At 46.9% G+C, this 23,035-nt stretch overlaps 1 protein-coding gene and 1 non-coding gene across 9 annotated transcripts in view; one reads left to right on the top strand and one right to left on the bottom strand.

The window, feature by feature from the left end:
- SUSD6 (sushi domain containing 6) overlaps positions 1–9,278 on the bottom strand; it is a 95,121-nt gene extending 85,843 nt beyond the window's left edge. For 3 of the 8 annotated variants that reach the window (XM_024998101.2, XM_005212086.5, XM_002690985.6), the window contains exon 1: positions 9,008–9,278. The gene's annotated coding sequence lies outside the window, so the exon portion shown is untranslated. Of the gene's footprint in view, positions 1–8,088; positions 8,327–8,348; positions 8,935–9,007 lie in introns of those variants that run through there. The other 5 variants (XM_059890906.1, XM_005212088.5, XM_059890907.1 and 2 more) reach the window with 4 other exon arrangements.
- Positions 5,082–5,184, top strand: LOC112448653 (U6 spliceosomal RNA). The gene has a single exon (XR_003037027.1). It is a non-coding gene; the product is annotated as a U6 spliceosomal RNA (small nuclear RNA).
- Positions 9,279–23,035: the final 13,757 nt, after the last annotated feature.

Below are 23,035 nucleotides of genomic sequence, written 5' to 3'. Positions count from 1 at the left end.
CCAGCTGAGCAACCAGGAAAGCCCCATAATAGGAAGAGATACTGCAAATTAACATTATTTAAAACTGAGACTTAAAGGAAAAGGAGAAGAAAAGATTCCCTAAAGAATGCACACCACTGATCCTACTTCCCTCCCAATTTCTCACTGTTAAACTCACACAGGCTTTTCTCTCTAAACTAAAAGAAAGGTGGGGGAGCGGGTGAAGGGAAGATACTTCAGGGTCAGAAAACATTCACACATTAAAAACTGATTGGGACTTCCTGGCAGCCCAGTGGTTGAGATTTCATACTTCCATTTCAGGAGGCACTGGAGGCACCGGTTTGATACCTGGTCAGGGAACTAAGATCCCACAGACTGTGCAGCACTCAAGTAAAGCCAGAAAATGGGAGTCCAGACTCCAAATTCCTAGACCGAGCTTGCTCTACAGAGAAAGGCAATTTGCTCTCTTGCTAGGGAGGCCAGGTAGAATTCGCCAAGAGAATGTTTCAAGCCCTCCTCCTTTCCAGGGTGATTGTGGGTTTGGAGCACAAATGTCCCTGAAAAAGCCAGAGCCACTCCTTTTGAGTAGCCAAGCTGAACGCCTGCTTTACACAACAGATTCCTCCAGCACTACTGTCATATTAAATAACCCCCGGGTATTCCCCCGGACTGTTAACCTCATGAGGGCAAGTGCTGTGTCCTTTTTGTTCTTTGTTCACAATGCCTGAGCAACCACAGGCATTCACTAAGTACCTGCCACACAAATGACCTGATTCCTTCCTTCCTCTTGGTTTCTGTAGCAACCCTCTGCCCACCTCCCACCAGTCTGACGTCACAGCCCAACCAGACTTTCAGCTCACAAATGATTAGGACTTGAGGGCACATGTAAAGGGGAAACTAGGATGGACCAATGAAATCTTATGAAACCCAGAGCCTGTTTTTCTTGCCATCCTGCTGTGTAACAAGCAAAATCCCCCACAGGACTGAAACAAGGAGGTAGACCGCCTTCCCATGGCACAGTTTCTACCTGGGGGTGGATGAGAATCAAGGATTGATAAAGGTGTGGACTAGCCAACACACCATGTGTTAACCCTCTAGAAATGCCCCGGGCGTGCCAACTGAAAGAACAGCACCCACTGAACACAAAACTGCTCACTGGCTATCTGGAGAAAGATAGTATATGCGACAACTCAACCCAAGAAGTCTGTTTCCTTCCTCGCTGCTTAAAGACACAGTTAGAGACCTTGTTCACACTGCATGCATGTGGACGGGTGGCTGACCCACATGAAATAAACCTGAGGAAACCAGAACCACGGTTGCAAAGGGTTTCGGTCTGCTAACAGGGTGGGAAGGAGAGGCAGTCAGCTCGCCCAGACAGCATGTTCTCAAATACTGGGCAGTCCTCCTACATCCAGGATGCCACCAGTACCTGCCACCGCCTCACCTAGGCGAGAGAGACCGCAAGGGGAAAATGACTCAGAGAACACATCCCGTCGGCCTGGAGTCAGAGTGTTTTTTAAATTGTAAGGAAGCACAGTACAGAGATAGAAGAGTTAAGCAGGCCAGGCTAAACACAACAACTCCCATTTTAAGGAACAGTTCTTCTGAAGAACTGAATTTAGAGGCTCATTCTCTTGTAATTTCACTACTAAAGACTCAAAAGCCACAATCACAGAGGGATATGAGTTTGTTTCTAACGATATGAACCACATACCCTTTTGGGCTCCAGCCCTCTTTCCTGGAAGAGGCCCAGGGAAAAGAAGCTGATCACACTGGGACAGAAAATGCACCAGACTAGGAATCTGAAGCCCTGGCTTCTGCCCTGGCCCCGTCAGCACTCAAGGAAATGAGCTCTGAGCAACCATATCCCATTTTTCTCTATAAAGTGAGGTGGTGAAATGAGACCATCCTCAAGCCCCATTGTTCCAACTCCGGCATTTCACAAGCTCTCTCTGGTCACATGCCTGACGTACTGTGCAAGTAACATGTGGATACTGTGTCCTCACTCTTTTGAGACTCCTAGTACTTAGGAACAGAATTTAAATTAACAGGTAGTGAAAGTGAAAGTGTTAGTTGCTCAGTGACTCCACGGATTGTAGCCCATCAGGCTCCTCTGTCCATGGGATTTCTCAGGCAGGAATACTGAGTGGGTTGCCATTCCCTTCTCCAGGGGATCTTCCCAAACCAGGAATCAAACCCAGGTCCCCTGCATTGCAGGCAGATTCTTTACCATCTGAGCCACAAGGGAAGCCATTAACAGGTAGAGCCTACTCCAAATCTAAAACTTTTGGCAGTGAACAGTGGCTGTGAAGTTATGGCTGCACTCATACACATTTACACACACATACACGAACTTTCTGGAAGAACTGGTCCGGGGACTTAGCTACAGGTACAGGAACCTGAAACAGGTACAAGGGAAAATAACTCAACTTCCTAGGTTTTGTCTGGCTTGTGGACAAAAGGCATGTGGCCTGTGTCCCACATATTTCTGAGGTAGAACTTTCTGGACTCTCTGATCTTCAGGTGCCCTATACATGCACACTTTCAAGAGATTCTGGTAGGAATCTAGGAGCAGGAGAAGCAAGAACAGCTACTAATCACAAATGCTAGGAGTTCCAATTAAGACAAGGGCGAAAGTAGGCATGCCACTATTTCAGTACTGAGGCTGCTATGATGCAAAGCCACCCAGGGGTAGATTCTGTGGAGGAAATGACACTCCCAGCAGCACCATCTGTTCCTCTTTGTGTCTGGCATGATCTATATTTTAAACCTTGGGTGCAACTAAGGTCTGCCTGTAAGAGCTGTTCTAAAGAATATTTTTTCTAGACTTGTGTTTACACAGCCCCTCCCCCTCCCCCATCACTGGCTGGCTTTCTCTTCATCAGGCACGCCACTCCCCAGCCCAGCAGCAGCCTCAAGCAGGTGCACAGAGCCCTTGCATGCAATTTTTCATACAGAGAGGAAAAACTTTTGAGAACTATAAATTACATTGATAAGGAAGGCTCTGTGGGGTTCATGGTAACTCTCTTTCCAAAAGACATGATGATGTGATTTAGAACTGGGAGCCTTCATGCTAAACCACCACCCCACCCCTCTCCCCGCTCCCTTTTTTTTTTTTTTTTTTTAAGTAGCAGTACATGTGCACTGAATTTAAGCACTATTGCATCTATTAGCTCTCGCTGCTGTTTATAAAGTTCTGCACCAAAGACCTGGAAACAATGCTATTGGAGAGTTCAAACTTCTTAAATATGTGATATAGACAGAGAGATAGAGCACCTCTTCTTAAATTCAGGGCAATACCTTCAACATCTTTCGACAAGAGATCTCACTATACTGTTCTTACCCAAACAAACAACATAACCAAGTAGAACATTAAATCCAAAATAAAAATACAGATGCAGCTTTAAAAATAATTCCCTGAGAAATTAAAAAATCTATGCCTACACAAAAACCATGAGTTCATAGCAGCACTATTCATAATCACCAAAACAGAACCAACCCAAATGTTTTTCTGCTGATGAATAAACAAAATATGGTATATCTATACAACAGATTATTCAGCAATAAAGCAGAATGAAGTAGTGACATATGTTACAACATGGATAAGCCTCAGCAACATTATGCTAAATTAAAGAAGGCAATCATTAAAGACTGTATAATATATGATTCTATTCAAATGAAATGTCCTAATACGTAAACTACAGACAGAGCAGTGGACTAGTGGTACCCCTGAACCAGAGGAATTGTAGAGAAATAGGGAGTGATTACTAATGGAGTTGCTTTGGGAGGTGATGAAAATGTTCTAAGATTAGATTAGATTAGATTATGGTGATCGCTGGACAATGCTAAATATAGTATAATCCATTGCTTGTACATTTGAAATGGATGATCTTTATGATATATAAATTATGTCTCAATAAAGTTGTCTTTTAAAAATGTCATGACAAAATAAAATCACCCTCCAAAAAAAAAAATCTCCTTGAGCCAACTTAGAAATAATCTAGATGTATAAAATGAATGAAAAAAAAAAAAAAAATGAAGTTGCTCCGTCGTGTCCAACTCTTTGCAACCCCATGGACTGCAGCCTACCAGGCTCCTCTGTCCATGGAATTTTCCAGGCAAGAGTACTGGAGTGGGGTGCCACTGCCTTCTCCAGGGGATCTTCCTGACCCAGGGATCGAACCCAGGTCTCTCGCACTGCAGGCAGACACTTAACCATGTGAGCCACCGGGGAAGCAGATGTATAAAAAAGGGTATTTAAATCACAGCTGATCTAGTTAACGGAATTTTATAAAGCCACTAAAAATAATTATAAAAGTTATGTGTCATTACAGGAAAATGTTTATGCTGTAATGTTGGATGATAAAAAGAAATAGAAAATCGAATGTACAGGACTACCACAGAATACATACATGGACATGATGTTTGTGTTAGCATGGTAGAATCACAGTGGTTCCCCTCCTCTATTTTCCAAGTCTTCTGTAATCTTGTCCCAGCATATTAACAATTAAAAAAAAAAAAGCCTCAGTCTCCCCTCTCCCCTCAGTTTGTCTTGACAACTTAAAATGCAAAATAAGCAAAACCACCTTGTTCTCTTTTTCAAGTTCTCTTTTTTAAACTCCCATCAACTCAGTTTACTGAGATCAACTAAGAATAACCCAAAGAAGGAAGAAAGGGATGAATACCCCTTTCCCATTCCCAGAAGCATGTTTCATTGGCCTCAGTTCAGTTCAGTTGCTCAGTTGTTTCTGACTCTTTGTGACCCCATGGACTGCAGCATGCCAGGCTTCCCTGTCGATCACCAACTCCCGGAGCTTACTCAAACTCATGTCCATTGAGTCAGTGATGCCATCCAGCCATCTCATCCTCTGTCGTCCCCTTCTCCTCTTGCCTTCAATCTTTCCCAGCATCAGGGTCTTTTCCAATGAGTCAGTTCTTCGCATCATTAGCCTAGTCTAGCCAAAATTTCAGCAAGGAGAGTCTACATATAGGGCAATTTACACTCTAGTCTTCAACTTCTGTGAATGAAGGCAAGTCACTGCTGGCAGGAGGCTGGATTTGGAAAGATTAGACTTTCCCCTTCTTAAAAACGGACAGAAAGAGTGCTTTAGCAGCACACATACTAAAACTGAAATTATACAGAGAAGATTAGCATGGCCCCTGCACAAGGATGACACGCAAATTCGTGAAGTGTTCCACAAAAAAAAAAAAAGGACAGAAAGAAAGGGTAAATTGGGGAAAAAACCCCTATCTGTGTCTCTTCCCTGAGGTTCTGTGTTCAATCACCAACTACAGGAGGAAAGAATCCTGAGTCATCAAATTTTTCACCACACAAGATCCTCTTGAGTAATAAGGAACTGTCAGTCACAACCTCTGCATCTACAAACCCAGGCTAACTTTGATCAGGAATCCCAGGCTAACCTTCCCCAGATTAAGCAATGAGGCTCTGCCAAAAATAATAATAATAATAATAATAATGCTTGTATACATGTTGGGGGGTACACTTAAGGGCACACTGCTATCAGGTAATTTTATAAGGATCCACTAACACTGGCGACACTAACAGGGAACTACATCTGTTTCTGCTTGAGAAAAATGCTTCAATAATATCCTGTTTCTGGAGGACTGCATGAATTCTTGGCACGCAGCTTCTGATGTTTCAAGGGTGGCTATTTTCCTCTTTTGAGATGGAAGAGTCAGGGAGGCAGAATACATCACAGGCAACAACAGAGTCTGTGAAACCCACTTAGTTTTCACCATAGTAGCTGCGTTTCCTGTTCCTGCTGTACCAGCACCTTCACAGAGACTCAACCGTCCCCTAGCCCTGACGACAGCACAGGTGGCCTTCCACAGCTGCAGCAACCCAGCTCAGCACCACTGCAAAGTCTACCAAAGGAGTGGAGACTTCCACACTCAGGTATGAACCAGACGATCAGAGAGCAAATAGAGGAATCCTGCCGGTTTCTAGGCCAAGGAACTAAGAGGGAAAGAAAAAGGCCAGCACCACAGACACAGGTGAGCACAAGAAAAGGGAAACATCCGTAGGTGCCCACAGACTCTGCTGCTAAAACCTAGCCCTTGTCTGAGGTGCCTCTTTCCAGCATCTCTACTTTTTCTGATAAAGATTTTACAAAGAGACACCAGAACTCATAGCCATCTAAGGGTAGAACGGCTGCTGCCATGAATCCTAGCCAGGGCAGGCGTGAACGTGTCTTGATGCTCAAGGATGGTCCTTGAGCTGTCCTGAGACTGCTTCTTTGGTCTCAGATCCATAGTTGTTAGCAGCTTCCAACACCCATCACATATCCCCCAGCCCCAGCCTCGAGCTGCAGCCTTCATTCCAACCAATAAGGAAACAACACTGGCATATCATGGGCCTTATTTCTCACTGCTCTAGTTTCAAGTTTCCTGCAATGTGGCAATGTAACTTAAGAATATTAATTTTTTTTAAACTCATTCCATTAAGTGAAGCCTCACCACAGTTGGATATGTGAGTGGACCCTAGCCTGAAGCCATCTCGACCAGGAGAAAAGAGTCTCTATTAACATACAAGCATTTGTCCCAATGCTTACTCTTAACCCAAGAAGCAAATTTGCACTCAAGTCTGTACCACAGTAGTATCTGCCTGCAAAGTTAAAAACAAAAAAGGCACTGGGCTTCTCCCTCTCCTTGTCCCTTCTCCTGTTTCTCCTACTGCCTGAGGGAATACCCCCAGACAAGACTTCCCTACTGTCCAGGAGAATGGAAGAGGGAAAAGGAATCCTGCTAGTCAGCTTTCACTAGGAGATCACATGTCAGTTCAGGAGCTCAGGAAAGTGCTTCCTGCATGGCAATTACACAACTGGGCCTGGTGGGTCTGCAGACATTCAGGCCTCCAAGTGGGCATGTCAGGCCTGGACACAGGCATCATGTCCCTCTCTGCAAATCGCCCCTTGGTAAACGGAGAACTAGAGAGGAAGACGAGGACATGTGCTCTCTGGCCTTCCTTCTCCGCCTGCAAGAGGCTCTGCTCAAGACATTCTCCCCAGTTCAACTGTTTTGGAACAGAAATAAGGAAGATTACATGACTCACGAATTTTTTCAAAGACACAGTACTATAATTCTCTGGGCCACAGACAGATACCAGTAGTTATCTGGTTATCAAAGAGCTAAGAATGTGGAAAAAGAGAACAAGGAAACATTTTAAACATAAGGCAAATTTTTTTCCTGGAGGATGGAAATGCATAATGCTGAGTAGCAGTAAACTTAAAATACGTTCTTCCTTTTAAGAAGTCAGGTGAATAATTCCCTTTGGAGGGTGCATACATGTGTTATGGGGGGTGGGGAGGAAGCTATAGAGATTGCTGCCCTGGCCATCGCAAGGGAGGAAATCCCCTACGAAGAGACCATTACATGACAGCACAAGTTCAACCACCACATGATGGAGACCAGCCAGGAGACCAGACAAAGTGCTGAGGGCTCATCGTCTGCCAGCCTGCATCTGTAATAGCTCATTCTACCTTTCTTCCTTTCGTTTCTATCTGCCCAAATTCTGACCTTTGAGCAGGCAAGCCTCAAGCAAATAAGCTGAACTCTGCCATCTGACAAAGGGTTTGCTCTGAGGGTTTAAGCACTGCAGGGTGGTGGTGGCGGCGGTGGGGGAGCCCTGGGATGTCTTACTCTGATCAGGGACCTGCCCCATCTAGCTGTAGGTGAGGTTTGGTTTCACAGAACACTTCTACTACAGTATCCAAAAAGCCACTCTGTGGACAGGGATTTCTATTTATCAGGTCTTGTACCAGTACTGTCCCCTATTAACACACTGGGCAAAACTTCCTTAAGCAGCAATGGCCACCAGTGAAAATTAACAACATAATCCAAAATGAGTTGATTTAAAAACTGTGAACTCTGTAAGGAATGGCTGGGTTCTGTCTTATTCACTGCAGTAACCCGAATACCTAGCACACAGTGCCTGGCATATATCCTATATCACAAAAACTTTCGTGAAACTAAAGAAAAGAAAGAATGTATGAACAAGTGAATGTTGTGCAAACATACCATCAATGTGTACCCTGGAGAAAAGAAATAAGGATGCAAGTGATCTGAGAAATAGCCGGAGGAAGTACCTACCACCAGAGGACATTCTATGGGAACAGCAGCATCAGGCCTCCTTGCTGAACTTCCCTCGAGCCAGCTAAAGATGTGTTTTCGACGCTTTTCTCCTGGGTCTCACGGTGCCCCAAACCACCTCCTTCTCCTGACCTCCCTTACGGGGTAACTTTTCCCACTTCAGCTGCCCCCACAGTCACAACCCTGTGGGAGGGTCAGACCGACACCAATATTTGGAGCTTCTAAAAACCAGAAATTAAAAAAAAAAAAAGTCTACATACACAAACAGGAAGTGGTTTCGGTGCGTCTCAGCCCGGATAATAATGAAGTTTTGAGATTAAAGACCAGACGAGACGCGGGAGCTCCATGAAGCTCCGAGGCTTGCACACCTCGGCTCCAAGGTTGTCCTGCGAAGTCCACCATCGCTAAGCCGACCCTGCCCCAGCTCGGGACCCGCCGCTTTCGTTGGCCCTGACGCGAAAACGGTTAACAAGTAATAAAGAAAAGAAAGCCTCTGCCTACCTCCTCTCCTGCGACCTGCAAAGTGCGGTCTCCACCCTGAACTCCGGTCCGGAGCGCGACCCCGCACGACCGGAGAGGCCCCTGGGCAGCGCGCCCCGGTCCCGGCCACCAAGCTCCCGGCCGTAAGCCTGCCGGTCGGTGCTCCTCCCGGCCTTGGCACACAGCCCACCCCGCCAGCCCTCCCGGCCCACGCCAAGCACCGGGGCTCGCCGCCCGGGGAGTTGGGGTGACACCCCGGGGCGCCGGGCCAGGAAGCGCGGACAGCAGCCGACTCGGGGCGGCTGCCCGGGCTCCCCAAGCCGTCCCCCTCCTGGGCTGTGCGCGCCGGCCCCGCGCCCCTGACAGCCGGCCCGGTCGGGCGCTCCTGTGACACAATGCCCGGCCCCGCGCCGCGCCCCCGGCCGCGGTGACAACTCACCGGGGGGACGGCGCGGCGACCTCCGGGAGGGGGGCGCTCGCAGCTTCCGCGGCGCTGGGATCCGCTCCGTCGCCCGCGCGCGCCCGCAGCCCTCTCGGGTCTAGACGAGCCCCCGCGCGCGTGCCGTCGTCTGGCCGGCGCTGCGTGAGGAGGAGGCCGGTGGCAGGGGGACGAGGCTGTCGCCGGCTGAGGAGAATGGAACACCGCGGCGGCAGCAGTGGCAGTGCTCGCGTCACTGGGCCAGCTGTACGGCGCGGGCGGGGGAGGCCGCGGAGGGGGGAGGGGAAGGGGCGGGCGAGGGGCGGGGCCACGCGCGCGCACGTAACGAGCGCCGGCGTCGGCCGCAGCGATCGTCCCGTTGGGGAAAAGGCCCGGCCGGTAGACGGCTGCCAGCACGCACGCGCCGCCGGCCGGCCCGCACGCCTCACGCCTCGCGGCAGGCGAGACAGAGGAAGAAAGGGAGTTCTTAAAGGGACCGTCACGCCGACTCCGCCAGAGTAGACTGGGAGGAGGTGTTGCGGGCTGACTGCGACGGCTTTGCGCTTAGCCTCTCAGTTCTTCTGCTCTTATTGTTTGTATTATTATTTGTATTATTCGGCTAGGATTTATTTTTTTGGAGTACTGTTATTTGCAAAGGATTGGTTTGCTCTCCGGTCGACTAGGCGCTTTCGTTCCTGCTGCCTTAGCTTAGGACTTAGGAATCTCTCTTCAGGCCCGTCGCTAAGCTGTTGTTTTTGTTGTTGTTGCGAAGCCTACCAGCATCAGATTGTCTCGGGGGTAGGGGTGTAAAAATGCAGATTTAGGGTCCCTCGTTCAGCCATTCTGATTCAGAAAGGCTACGACTGGAGTGTTTAAGCCGTTAGTGTTAAAAATCTATTTTAACAGGCTTTCCTAAAAGGGATTCCTCGGCATTCTAAACGCACGCAACGGATCTCAAAGTTCAGAAAACAAGTTCAGCGCGAGGGCTGTCAGAGTCGGCTATAGTACCCCGCCGCACTCCTGGCTTTATTTCCCAGCCTGAGCTTTGTCTCCCAGGGCTATTTTCCAACATACAGTATGCAACCAGTTTGAGCACTTTATAGTTATAGCATCTCTCTCTATATATAGGTGGTCCCCCTGCGGCCATAGGAGATAAGTCCTCTGCTTGTGTTTACAGGGCTTTATTGTTGTTGTTTTAGTAGCTAAGTCGTGTCCCATTCTTGCAACCCCATGCACTGAAGCCCACCAGGCTGCTCTGTCCATGGGATTTCCCAGGCAAGAATACTGAAGTGGGTTGCCATTTCCTTCTCCAGGAAGATCTTCCCAACCCTGGGATGAAATCTTATCTCCTCTATGCGCAGGCAGATTCTTTATCACTGCGCCACCAGAGAATAACCCCTTAATGACAAAAAGTTTTGATTTTATATCTTTGCGTCCCAGGGTCTTGAACAATACTTGTCTCAGGGGTGCTCAATTAATGTTGAGGCGTTCCTACTTGATAGGCAGTGCCAGAGTCTGGGCTTGGACTCAGAGCCTCTGCTGCAACTTGGGTCAGGCAGGTTCTCAGGGTCTCTCACCCAGCCCAATTCTGCTAGCTTCTCTAAAAAAGTGCTGTGATTAACAAGTCAAATGTTTGAGGTAGTTCAAACAAAGCAAGCAGAATGTCCACCACCAAGCATACACACCTATCCCAAGGAAACCCTGGAGAAGGCAATGGCACCCCACTCCAGTACTCTTGCCTGGAAAATCCCATGGACAGAGGAGCCTGGTAGGCTGCAGTCCATGGGGTCGCTAAGAGTTGGACAGGACTGAAGCGACTTGGCAGCAGCAGCAAGGAAACCCTCCCATTCTGGGGCCTGCATTACCGCTGCTGCTTCCTTTTCCATAAGTCTGTCCTTGTTCTGCCTTCTTTGCTCCCTAAGTTCTGTTAAAGAGAAAACCCACAGGCCCAAAATGGCGTCACTTGTGCTAAAGCCCATGATTCCAAAGCTAGATTTAATACCGAGCCCAATTGCAGTTTCAATCTTTACCATAAATGTAATCTTAACGAGTTTGGAATTTTCTGGTTGGCACCAATGAGAAGCTGTCACATAATAATCTGTCACAGGGACCCTCTCCATTCCCGAAGAGAAGAAGAAACCATCTACATAGTAAAACCCTTGGCACTTCTCCCCCCCACCCCCCAACTTTCATTTCTTTTAACAATAGGTCCCTTGCCCCACCCTTTTTCCTGTAAAAAACCTTCCATTTTGTACAGCCCCTCTGAGTGCCCTTATAGTTGCTAGATGGGGTTCTCCCTGATTCCTGAACCATTGAATAAAGTCAATTAGATCTTCAAAGTTATTGGGTTGAATTTTGTTTTTTAACATCCGAGATCCAGACTCACTGCAGAAGTTGGACACCCTCCCTCCCTGCTCAATTTCCTCCTCTAACAAACTGGAAAATTCTTAAAGAGGTGGGAATACTGGACCACCTTACCTGCCTCCTGAGAAACCTGTTAGAAAAGGCAGAGGAACCAGAGATCAAATTGCCAACATCCGCTGGATCATGGAAAAAGCAAGAGAGTTCTAGAAAAACATCTACTTCTCCTTTATTGACTATGCCAAAGCCTTTGACTGTGTGGACCACAACAAACTGTGGAAAATTCTTAAAGAGATGGGAATACCAGACCACCTGACCCGCCTCTTGAGAAATCTGTATTCAGGTCAGGAAGCAACAGTTAGAACTGGACATGGAACAACAGACTAGTTCCAAACAAGGAAAGGAGTATGTCAAGGCTGTATATTGTCACCCTGCTTATTTAACTTATATGCAGAGTACATCATGAGAAACACTGGGCTGGATGAAGCACAAGCTGGAATCAAGATTGCCAGGAGAAATATCAATAACCTCAGATATGTAGATGACATCACCAAGCAAAGAAGAACTAAAGACCCTCTTGATGAAAGTGAAAAAGGAGAGTGAAAAAGGTGGCTTAAAACTCAACATTCAGAAAAGTAAGATCATGGCATCTAGTACCATCACTTCTGGCAAATAAATGGGGAAACAGTGGAAACAGTGACAGACTTTTTTGGGGAGGCTCCAAAATCACTGCAGATGGTGACTGCAGCCATAAAATGAAAGCTCCTTGCTCGTTGGAAGAAAAGTTATGACCAACCTAGACAGCATATTAAAAAGCAGAGACATTACTTTGCCAACAAAGGGCTGCCTAGTCAAAGCTATGGTTTTTCCAGTAGTTGTGTATGGATGTGAGAGTTGGACTGTAAAGAAAGCTGCTGCTGCTGCTAAGTTGCTTCCGTTGTGTCCAACTCTTAGCGACCCCATGGACGGCAGCCCACCAGGCTCCTCTGTCCATTGGATTTTCCAGGCAAGAGTACTGCAGTGGGGTGCCATTGCCTTCTCCAAATAATGGCATTTACACTACACTAAAACAAAAGTTTTAAACTAACACACACTCAAAACATATCACTTCCTAATTTTACTACATTGTACTCTTATCTACGCTTTCAAGTTTATTTACATCTATTATGCATGTATGTTGGAAATACTATATCATATTATGCTATTTGGACTTCCCCAGTGGCTCTGCAGGTAAAGAATCTGTCTGCAATGCAGGAGCTTCAGGAGTCAGGGGTTCGATCTCTGGGTCAGTAAGATCCCCTGGAGGAGGAAATGGCAACCCACTCCAGTATTCTTGCCTGGAGAATCCCATGGACAGAGAAGCCTGGCAGGCTACAGTACATGGGGTTGCGAAGAGTCAGACACGACTGAGCACATATGCGTGATGACGACTATGCTATTTAGCATCTCTTCCCAATTCCAGGTTCAGTGACATCTCATTAATAACTGAAATCAGACATAGTGAAAGTATTTACATCACAGAAATTAGTAAACACTACAAATTACCCCCCAACTCCCAGAACAAGTTGGTAAACATTTACCAGCATGTGTGTGTCTATAGAAGTCACCATGTAGGAACAGTGAATCCAGCAGAGATGGCCCAGGGTTGGATACACTTCCCATTAAAGCCAGTGAGTGACAGAGAACATGGGTTACCCCTAAGAGACAGCCAGACCCTAGAGAGTCTCCATTTTACAGAGAAGGCTGGGTGGAAAAGATTTGATGCCCCCACAGTGTGTTGATTCCGTTGCCTCCTCTGAGGTGCACTAAGAAGATTTTGTTTAAATTCCCCTGGCAGAGTTGGATCCCCAGTTACCAGGGATGAAGGGACAGGAACCTGAAAGGAAGGTTGAATGAAGAGGGGCCGCCAGTCCCTGTCCCTTGTGAATGCCTGGCCTCTAGTGGTGGAAGTGAGAATGCAGGTCTCTGCCCTTCAGTCTTTTATTTATTTGTTTATTTTTAATTAATTTAATTTTGGTGGGGAGTGCTCTTGTCTGGAAAATCCCATGGACGGAGGAGCCTGGTAGGCTGCAGTCCATGGGGTCTCGAAGAGTCGGACACGACTGAGCGACTTCCCTTTCACTTTTCACTTTCATGCATTGGAGAAGGAAATGGCAACCCACTCCAGTGTTCTTGCCTGGAGAATCCCAGGGACGGGGGAACCTGGTGGGCTGCCGTCTATGGGGTCCCACAGAGTTGGACACGACTTAAGCGACTTAACAGCAGCAGCAGCAGTAGCATGCAGCATCTTGTTTCCCCAGAAGGGATCAAACCCATGCCCCCTGCATTGGCAGCACAAAGTCGTAACCAGTGGACTGCCAGGGAAGTCCCGGCCCTTTAGTCTTACGACAAGATTCTCAGACTGATTCTCAGACAAGATTCTCTGACTCCCTCCTCAGAGCTCAGCCACAGCACTCCCTAGCAGGAAGCACATGGCAGCAGGGACAATCTCTGTGGGACAGAAAATGGGCCATGGACAGAGCCTCTGCTTCAAACCAGAGAGTCTCAACTGTTCCCTCAAACCGATACCTCCTTTGGATAGTATTTTGTAACACCCTCTTACTGCTAATACTTTGGCCACCTGATGCAAAGAGCCAACTCACTGGAAAAGACCCTGATGCTGGAAAGATTGAAGGCAGGAAAAAGGCGTGACAGAGGATGAGACGGCTGGATGGCATCATCAACACAATGGACATGAGTTTGAGCAAACTCCGGGAGATAGTGAAGGGCAGGGAAGCCTGTCGTGCTGCAGTCCATGGTGTCGCAAAAAGTCGGACAAGACTTAATGACTGAACAACAACTTCCTACTATGAGATGAAAATCACAGATACCATAAACTTCCTACGCACATACTTGCAGAAATTAAATGTATACATGTTACCAAAAGACAGCTATCAAAAGAATATTCACAGCATCATTATCTGCAATAGCACAAAACTGGAAACAACTCAAAAGTCCACCTACAGCAGAAGGGATAGATCCGCGTGGTATGTCCATCAATGGAATACTACGCAATGACAAGAATGAACAGACTTTCAGTTCACACAACCATGTGGCTGAATCACAATTTTAAAAGAAGCCAGACACTAAAGAAGCATATACTACCTGATTTCATTTATATAAAGTTCAAAGATATATAGGCAAAATGAATGTCAGGTGTTAGAAGTCAGGATGGTCGCTAGTTACCTTTAGGGTGCATTGTGACTAGAAGGGACTTACGGAGTGCTAAGAACATTCTGTTTCTTGATCTGAGTCCTGGTTACACAAGTGTTCATTTTGCAAAAGCTCATGAGGTGTATACTTATGATTCGTTCACTTCTTTGAAGTTCATAGTTATTCAATACCAAGTTTACTAATAGAAAAAATCAATCAATCCAGTGCTTGCATCTAGAATCATCATAACTTTGGTAACTGTGAACACAGATGGATGTAGGGATATGGGTTTAGAGACCCAAATGCCTTGAGCAATGTTGCTACCTGTTGATTTTTATGAAATGGTGAGCTCTTTTCAGCAGTTAGTAAAAATAAAACTCTTCATTTATGTGATTGTTGTATTTCTGATGGTCATAAACAGAGGCTTTTTTTTTCCTGCATAAGCATTCAATGGAGCATCCAAGAAACTGCAGTTTCTTACGATGCAAGGCTGCTCTGTCCGCTGCCAACCTACTAGCCTCCCCTCACCCACCTTGCCAACTGTGAAATGGGTATGATGACAGTATCTACCTTGTAAGACTGTCATAAGGATTAAATAAGTTCCTTTCAATAAAATACCTGGAAGAGAGTCTGGCACACAGTGAGCACAAAATAAGTGCTTAAAATTACTTTCATCATTCTGACTTGCTGTTCAGTCCCTCGGTCGTGTCCGACTCTTTGTGACCCCATGGACTGCAGCACACCAGGCTTCCCTGTCCTTTACCATCTCCCGGAGCTTGCTTAAACTCATGTCCATCGAGTTGGTGATACCATCCAACCATCTCATCCCCTTCTCCTCCTGCCTTCTATCTTTCCCAGCATCAGGGTGTTTCCCAGTGAGTCAGTTCTTCGCATCAGGTGGCCAAAGTATTGGAGTTTCAGCTTCAGCATCAGTCCTTCCAATGAATATTCAGGACTGATTTCCTTTAGGATGGACTGGTTTGATCTCCTTGTAGTCCAAGGGACTCTCAAGAGTCTTCTCCAACACCACAGTTTGAAAGCATCAATTCCTTGGCACTCAGCTTTCTTTATGGTTCAGCTCTCTCATCCATACATCCATCCATGTTATTCTGAGTACCCCCACCCATTAAATGCCAATGGTACTGTTAATCTTTATAACAACCAAAAATACCTTCACAGTTGTCCAAACAACTCCTAGGAGGTGACACTGCCCATAATGAACCATGGTTTTAAACCCACCAGATGACCACGGCTTACATGAAGTAGCAGCAGCATTCATTCATTCATTTACTCACCCACCATATGTTAAGGACAACTTGTTTCAGGCCTCACCCTCAGGTTGCTACCAGGCTGAGTGGGAAGACAAAGATGTCCACAGATAGTGACAAAACAAGATAACAAGTGTTTACATAGACTAGCAAATTGCCTATCGGCGATGCTAGCCTCCTGTAGAGGAGTGTGGTCAGCCTTCGGTTTGTTTTAATTTTTTAATTTAGTTACTAGTATTTGAAAAGGATATTTCGCATAAAAAGCAAGACTTTCTGCTTCTCTTTTAAAATCCAAAGCTGTGTACACACTGGGCCTGTGTTTGTGTGTCTGGTTGAGAGTTCTGCATCTGCCACAGCCTCCACCTGGCCTTCATTTACTTCCCCCTGTCTCGAGGACCCTGGAGCTTGGGGCCACTGTCATAGATATGGCTGCTGGTAGCTATGGGAACCCCAAGGAAAATGAAAAGTCTCCAGGATAAGCAGGTGAGTGAGTCTTGAATGCTCATTGCAGGCATGCTTAGTCATGTCTGACTCTTTGCGACCCCTTGGACTATATATAGCCTGCCAGGCTCCTTTGTCTGTGGAATTTTCCAGGCAAGAATACTGGAATGGGCTGCCATTTCCTTCTCCAGGGGATCGTTCAGACCCAGGGATTGAACCCGTGTCTCCTGCATCTCCTGCATTGGCAGGCAGATTCTTTACCATTGAGCCACCTGGGAAGCCACCTTGAATGCTTGTTGGGAGGCAAATAAAGAGGGAAAGGATAGGGATTTCCCTGGCGGTCCAGTGGCTAAGAATCTGCCTGCCAGTGCAGGAGGACCCAGGTTCTATTCCTGGTCTGGGAAGATCCCACATGCCACGAAGCAGCTAAGCCCATGCACCACAATTATTGAAGCCCTCGAGCCTAAAGCCTGTGCTCCACAAACTAGAGACGCCACCGCAGTGAGAAGCCTGCACACTGCAACGTGGAGTAGCCCCTACTCGCTGCAGCTAGAGAAAGCCCACATGCAGCAATGAAGACCCAGCACAGCCAAAAATAAATAACTATAAAAGTTAGAAAAAAAAGAGAGAGAGAAAGGACATTTCACTGGAGAAGGAAACGGTGTGTTTAGTGGCTGTGGTCTGAAGCAGGGGCGTGCCTGAGGACCAGTCGCTAGGACATAGAGGCCTGCGGCAGAGTCCTTGGGCCACTGCAACAGGGGGTGGCCTGGGACCAGCTGGAAGCCAGGCCAGAACTTGGAAGTTCCCAGGTCTGAGATCAGCCTGCTGTCTTTCTCTGCATACTTGCTTGACTTGAGATAGTCTAAAATCAGAGCGACTGCCAGGACTGAGGTGCTGTCAGACCCTGACCACAGTGTCCTTGCCTCTGGGATTATCTATCACACGTCTGGGGACTGGGGCTCAGGAGATGAACAAGAAGAGACAATAAAGTGGCAGGAGCAGCATAGTCCTTGGAGTCCTTGCAGGGCTGGTCTAACCTGGCACGACTGAAGGGTTCAGAGACAGCTTCTCAGCTCTTTTCACATGTCTAAAATACACCATTCATGTCCTCTAGCTCAGTGCTTCTCAAACTTCTCTGTGCACACGAATCACCTGGCTATCTTGTTAAAAGCGCAGATCCTGGCTTAGCAGGTCTGGGGTGGAGCCTGAGAGTTTGCATTTCAAACCCACCAGGGATGCTGTTCTGCTGATCCAGAATCACACATGGAGACCCCAGATAGGAGTTTCTCAACTGCCCCACTATTGGTATTGTGGACCGGATAATTCTTTGCTGTGGGGAGCTGTCCCGAACATTGTGGGATATTGCAGCATCCTTGACCTATACTCTCTAGATGCTGATAGCAGTGCCCTAGAGTTCTGTGCTAAGTTGCTTCAGTCGTGTCCAACTCCTTGTGACCTTATGGATTGTAGCCTGCCAGGCCCCTCTGTCCATGGGTTTCTCCAGGCAAGAATACTGGAGTGGGTTGCCATGCCCTTCTCCAGGGGATCTTCCCAACCCAGGGATTGAACCACGTCTCCTGCACTGGCAGGTGGATTCTTTATCACTAGCACCACCAGGGAAGCCCACAGCCCCCCATTTGTGATGATTAAAAAAATGTCTTCAGATACTGCCACATGTCCCCTGAAGGAGGGACAAAATCGCTCTTGGTTGAAATCCTCTGATCTGGAGTCTGGAGAAACTCTTAAAATGTGGAGTTTATATGTCTATGGGCTTTGCTGAAATTTAGAGAGCCTTCAAGGTACTGAGCAGGGAAGACTGCGTAATTTGTAGGGCCCAGTACAAAATGAAAATGTGGGAGTCCCTGTTCAAAAAGCAAGAAAAACATGCCACTAAAGGTACTAGAATGTAAAAGTTCTGCCTTTACAAATATTTTTATTACTTATGGAATCTATCGGGGGTAATAAAGATACATAAGTAACAAACTAACAAATTGTAAAAAAGTATTTTTGGTGTCATATTTTATATAATGCAATCAGTTCAGTTCAGTCCAGTTGTTCAGTCATGTCTGACTCTTTGCGACCCTATGGACTGCAGCACACCAGGCCTCCCTGTCCATCACCAACTCCCAGAGTTTACTCAAACTCATGTCCATTGAGTCGGTGATGCCATCCAACCAGCTCATCCTCTGTCGTCCCCTTCTCCTCCTGCCTTCAATCTTTCCCAGCATCAGGGTCTTTTCCAATGAGTCAGTTCTTCACATCAGATGGCCAAAGTATTGGAGTTTCAGCTTCAGCATCAGTCCTTCCAATGAATATTCCAGACTGATCTTCAGAATGGATGGTTGGATCTCCTTGCAGTCCAAGGGACTCTCAAGAGTCTCCTCCAACACCACAGTTCAAAAGCATTAATTCTTTGGCGCTCAGCTTTCTTCACAGTCCAACTCTCACATCCATACATGACCACTGGAAAAACCATAGCCTTGACTAGACGAACCTTTGTTGGCAAGTAATGTCTCTGCTTTTTAATATGCTATCTAGATATAATGCAATATATAGTGATAATTCATTAATGTTAGATCTTGATTGAGCATAAGCATTTTCTGCCTTGTTTATCTGCAAGTTCATTTATTAGGTCACCAAAATTTATAATTTTCACAACTTTATTTTCAGTCAGTATAATGGAGAGTGACGTTAGTTGCCCTTGCAAATGTAAGATAGTAAATATTTTCAATAATTTTTTATTTTGAGAAGGAGTTTTCTGCGGATGCAGCTGTTACTGAAGCTGTTAAGAATATTTTATGGCCTGTGAATACATTTTTAACAAATTATTTCAAAATATAAATTTTGGTACATTTAGATCTGATGATTTCCATGGAACAATCTTTCTAGGCAGATTTAATTCTTCATACAAGCCAGTTTCATGTAAGTTTGAATTTGGTTTTAAACATAAATTTACACCATGCCTCTTTAATGTTTCCTTTGACTATTTCTGTACCTTGAGGTCAAATACGAAACTGAAAGTGGCCTCATTTTTGGCATGTAATTTAAAACACCTATTTATGCACTCTTTCATTGTATCTTAAATGACAAGAAAACTTAATTTTGAAGTCACCTTGCTTGTTAATAACTGGTTTAATTCAAGCTTCATATGAATATAGTGTTCTTTTCCATTGAATGAAAAAATTCAATTTGAATCTAATTTCTCTTTGTAAGCCTGTGAATATTTGCTTTGTAATTTTGTAGTAGTTCTTGAAGATTATCTAAACTCCTTGAAGAATTCTAATAATTCCTTGATATGCTCTATTATAATATCTATATATATGCCATTATTTTGTAATAATTTATTGACAAAATTTACTGCCTGAAGGCCAGCAATTCTTTTCTGGGAGCTCAGATCCAAGAGTTGTCCAGACACTGCAAGGATGGGCTCCAGGGGCAGAAGCAGGCCCCCCGGGGGTATCGGGTGCTGCCTTCCTGTGAGCCCCTCCACCCCCACCCCCCACCCCCCACCCCCCGCTCCTGTGGTTTCTGCCGCCGCCACTGTCACTGCCACCAGTATGGGTCCAGGTCTGACTGGGCCACACTGGGGCCCAGTGGTCCCCTAGACTTTGCCAGGCATGCATATACTTGCAGGGCCACTAAGCCTTGTGTTCCTGTTGCCTGCCCGCCTGGGGTCTTGTCTCAGGTATGCTCCATCAAGTCATTGGACTTCACTTACAAAACACTTACCCATTTCAAAGATTAAATTATTAGAAGTTTCAAGATGGAGACAGAAAAAGAGCATTAAATCAAAGCAGATTTAATGCTCTTTCTGAGCATAGGACCTGTTATAACCACCCAGGCTGCACACCCAGGAACCCGACCCCACACTGGCTGGTGCAGGCAATGGGGCTTAGTGAGAGAGCGGTTACCAGGAGAACCCACAGGCCTCTCAGAGGCAGCAGGAAGGCCTGCGGAAAGGAGAACTAGGGACTTCCCTGGTGGGCCAATGGTTAAGACTCTGTACTTCCACTGCAGGGGGCATGGGTTCGATCCCTGGTTGGGGAACTAAGATCTGGCATTCCCTATGCAACAGTTGGGGGAAAAAAAGAGAGAGAGAGCTAGAAGACTCTGGGGGCACTAGGAGTTGAATTTAGAATCCACAGGCAGGCAGGCCCTGCACAGCTCCATGGAGGCAGGCTGCTCTGGTGGGGACAGGAGGCGCTGGGAGAAAGCCTGTTCACAGGGACTGCTGGCTCCCACGGTTACTCAGGAAGAGACCCTCCAGGTTCAAGGACCTCTTCCTCTGCCCTCTATTTCCCTGCACCTTCTCTATTTGCTGCTTTCACATCATTTGTTTTCCTAACTTCACTCCAACTTTTCTCTGCCTCTTCCTCCTCTATCCTGCCCTCCTTTGCAAATGTGTGTATGCGGAGGTTGCGGGCGGGAGGGGGGGGGGCGGGGGGGGGCGGCGGGGGGGGGGGGGGCAGGCAGGCCTAGATCTGTCTTGGTGGTAAGAAACTCTTCCATACAAAGATTAATTTCAGAAAGATGGAAACCTTCTCCCCAAGGCCGAAGATAAGTGGGCGGGGGGGGGGGGGGGGGGAAACATGGCAAAGGAAAATTGGCCTCAAAATGCAAATACCTTTGGAAAACTTGAGTGAAATTCTAACACCAGCCTCTCAATAGCTTGCATGGAAGGTCACCACAGCTTCGGAAGGAACTGCCCAAGAATAAGCAGGGGACTTGGGCTGAGAAGAGCGATCACAGCAGAGAGAATCTGCGAGGCAAGTCGAACATCCCGTCCACAACAGTGCCACGGATGTTTGGGCTGCCACTACTGATAAATTACACGTGTGCTCAGGGTCTCCGTAAAAGGGCATGTTCACATTCATGGCAATCCTGTGAGGCAGGAGTCAGTTCCCTGCTTCAGCAATGGAAAAGTAGGGGCTCAGAAAAGTCAAGTGACAGGCTCAAAGTCAGTTACTTGAGCCAGGAATTGTCAGAGGCAGGATTCAAACGGTGGTGTACCTGACTCCCAAGTCCGGTATCTGTTCTGTGCTGTTTCTGTTCAGCCGTTCAGTTGTGTGCACCGTGGGATAACGTGTCTTTGTCCCAAAGCTGCCCTTAAGCAGATCAGCGCAGTCGGCAAAGTGTATCTTTCCCCACATCTTTTTCAGCCTCCTGGCCTCTCTTTTTGGGTCTTCTTTGACCTGATACGGCCACCCAGTGCTACCAACTGGCAGTGGTGGAATTTCAGGCATGGGAACATGCTGGTGGAGAGAGATGTCTTCTGGTTGGCACACCTCTCTGGTCCCTCATTCACCTATTCCAAAGGGCAAGATCAGCTCTGTCTGAGCTGCTGTGTTCTGTGTACAAAACCATGATTTATGGGACTTCTTTGGTGGTCCAGTGGTCAAGACTCCATACTTCCTCTATAGGCATGAGGGTTCGATCACTGGTCGGGGATCTAAGATCCCACTTGCTGCACAGCACGGCCAAAAAGAAATAAAACTATACCATGGTTTATGGATATGTCCCTACATTATTTCTACTGTTTATCAAAGTCTCACTCCTTGGCAAACTTCAGGCATTCAGTTGTTCCCCATTTCCAAATGCGGAGGCTGCGTATAAAACTGCAAGAAGGAATGATATCCATGGAGTGCCATGTGGGTGGGGTGTTGGGGAGGCACTCATGGGAACACCTGTTCTGTGCCCTTTCTGTCTGAAACGAGTCACTGTGATGCCAGTCTCTGAAGGCACTGAGCGGGGCTCGCCTGGAGACCCCTGACACCTGACCCTTCCTTGGCCTCTCCTTTTAGAACAGACTCTCCAGGTCTTTACTCAACAGTGTTGTGAGCTAGCTGAATCCCCATCCATGCCCGCCGCCCGTCTAGCTCTCGGAATGCTGGCGAGCCACAGGCAACGTCTGCTCCAGAGGCTTAATCCAGCCTTTGGAAGCTTTCCCTTTTAAAATCTCTGGCCTGGCACCACTCCCAGCCCCAGTCAGCAAAGAGCTGCCGCATCACTGCGGCTTTTCCATCAATGGCTTTGTACGGTCGAGGGATCGGCTTTGATCTCTGTGGAGCTGGAAGGACTGGGGATGGAAGAAGGAGGCCAGAGATGAGAAGGCAGAAGGGCCTGTACACACTTGCTCAGGACCTTCCGCCCAGCACCTGTAGGCTCCATACAACCCCAAGGAGCTGACAGATGTGACTTACATAGTCACAGTTCAACTTGGATACTAACCCTCAGGCAGAAATAGTTGTCAGTTCTAGCAGTATATCAGGGAATTTGGAGTTAAGAAGGATGTCTCTGAATGCGCCTTTTCATCCAGTCATAGGCATTTTGATATTTTGTAATCATATGAACAAAGATGCTCTGTCTACAGTACTGCTCTCCAGGTTCCCCAGCTTCGCAGATTAAAGTAGTCCTCTCTAACATGTCTTGGAAGAAGATAAAACTTTTGTGACAAGGGATAACATAGACACTTTAAAAAAAAAACAGAAGTAATCCGTCAGAAGTCCCAGCAGTTTGGGGAATTCCTTGGTGGTCCAGTGGTTAGGACTCTTCTCTTCCGCTGCAGGGGGCACGGGACAAAGATAAGCTCTGTCCCCCCAAGAAGGTCCTCTGCAGGCCATGTTCCGCTCTCCCTGCCACTTTGGGAAGGCCTTCAGCAGTGTTGCTTCCTCTCCATACCATATCGGAGAGGATCTCAAGAAGATCCTCAGGGCTCTGATGGAGGTCCTGTCCACCTAACCAGAAATCCAGCCACATGTGCGCACAGGGCTTGCTCTTTCTGCTCTGT

Source organism: Bos taurus, chromosome 10, assembly GCF_002263795.3.
Source record: "Bos taurus isolate L1 Dominette 01449 registration number 42190680 breed Hereford chromosome 10, ARS-UCD2.0, whole genome shotgun sequence".
Taxonomy (NCBI): domain Eukaryota; kingdom Metazoa; phylum Chordata; class Mammalia; order Artiodactyla; family Bovidae; genus Bos; species Bos taurus.
Note: the sequence above shows the minus strand (reverse complement) of the source record. Positions and strands in the feature narration are given on the sequence as shown.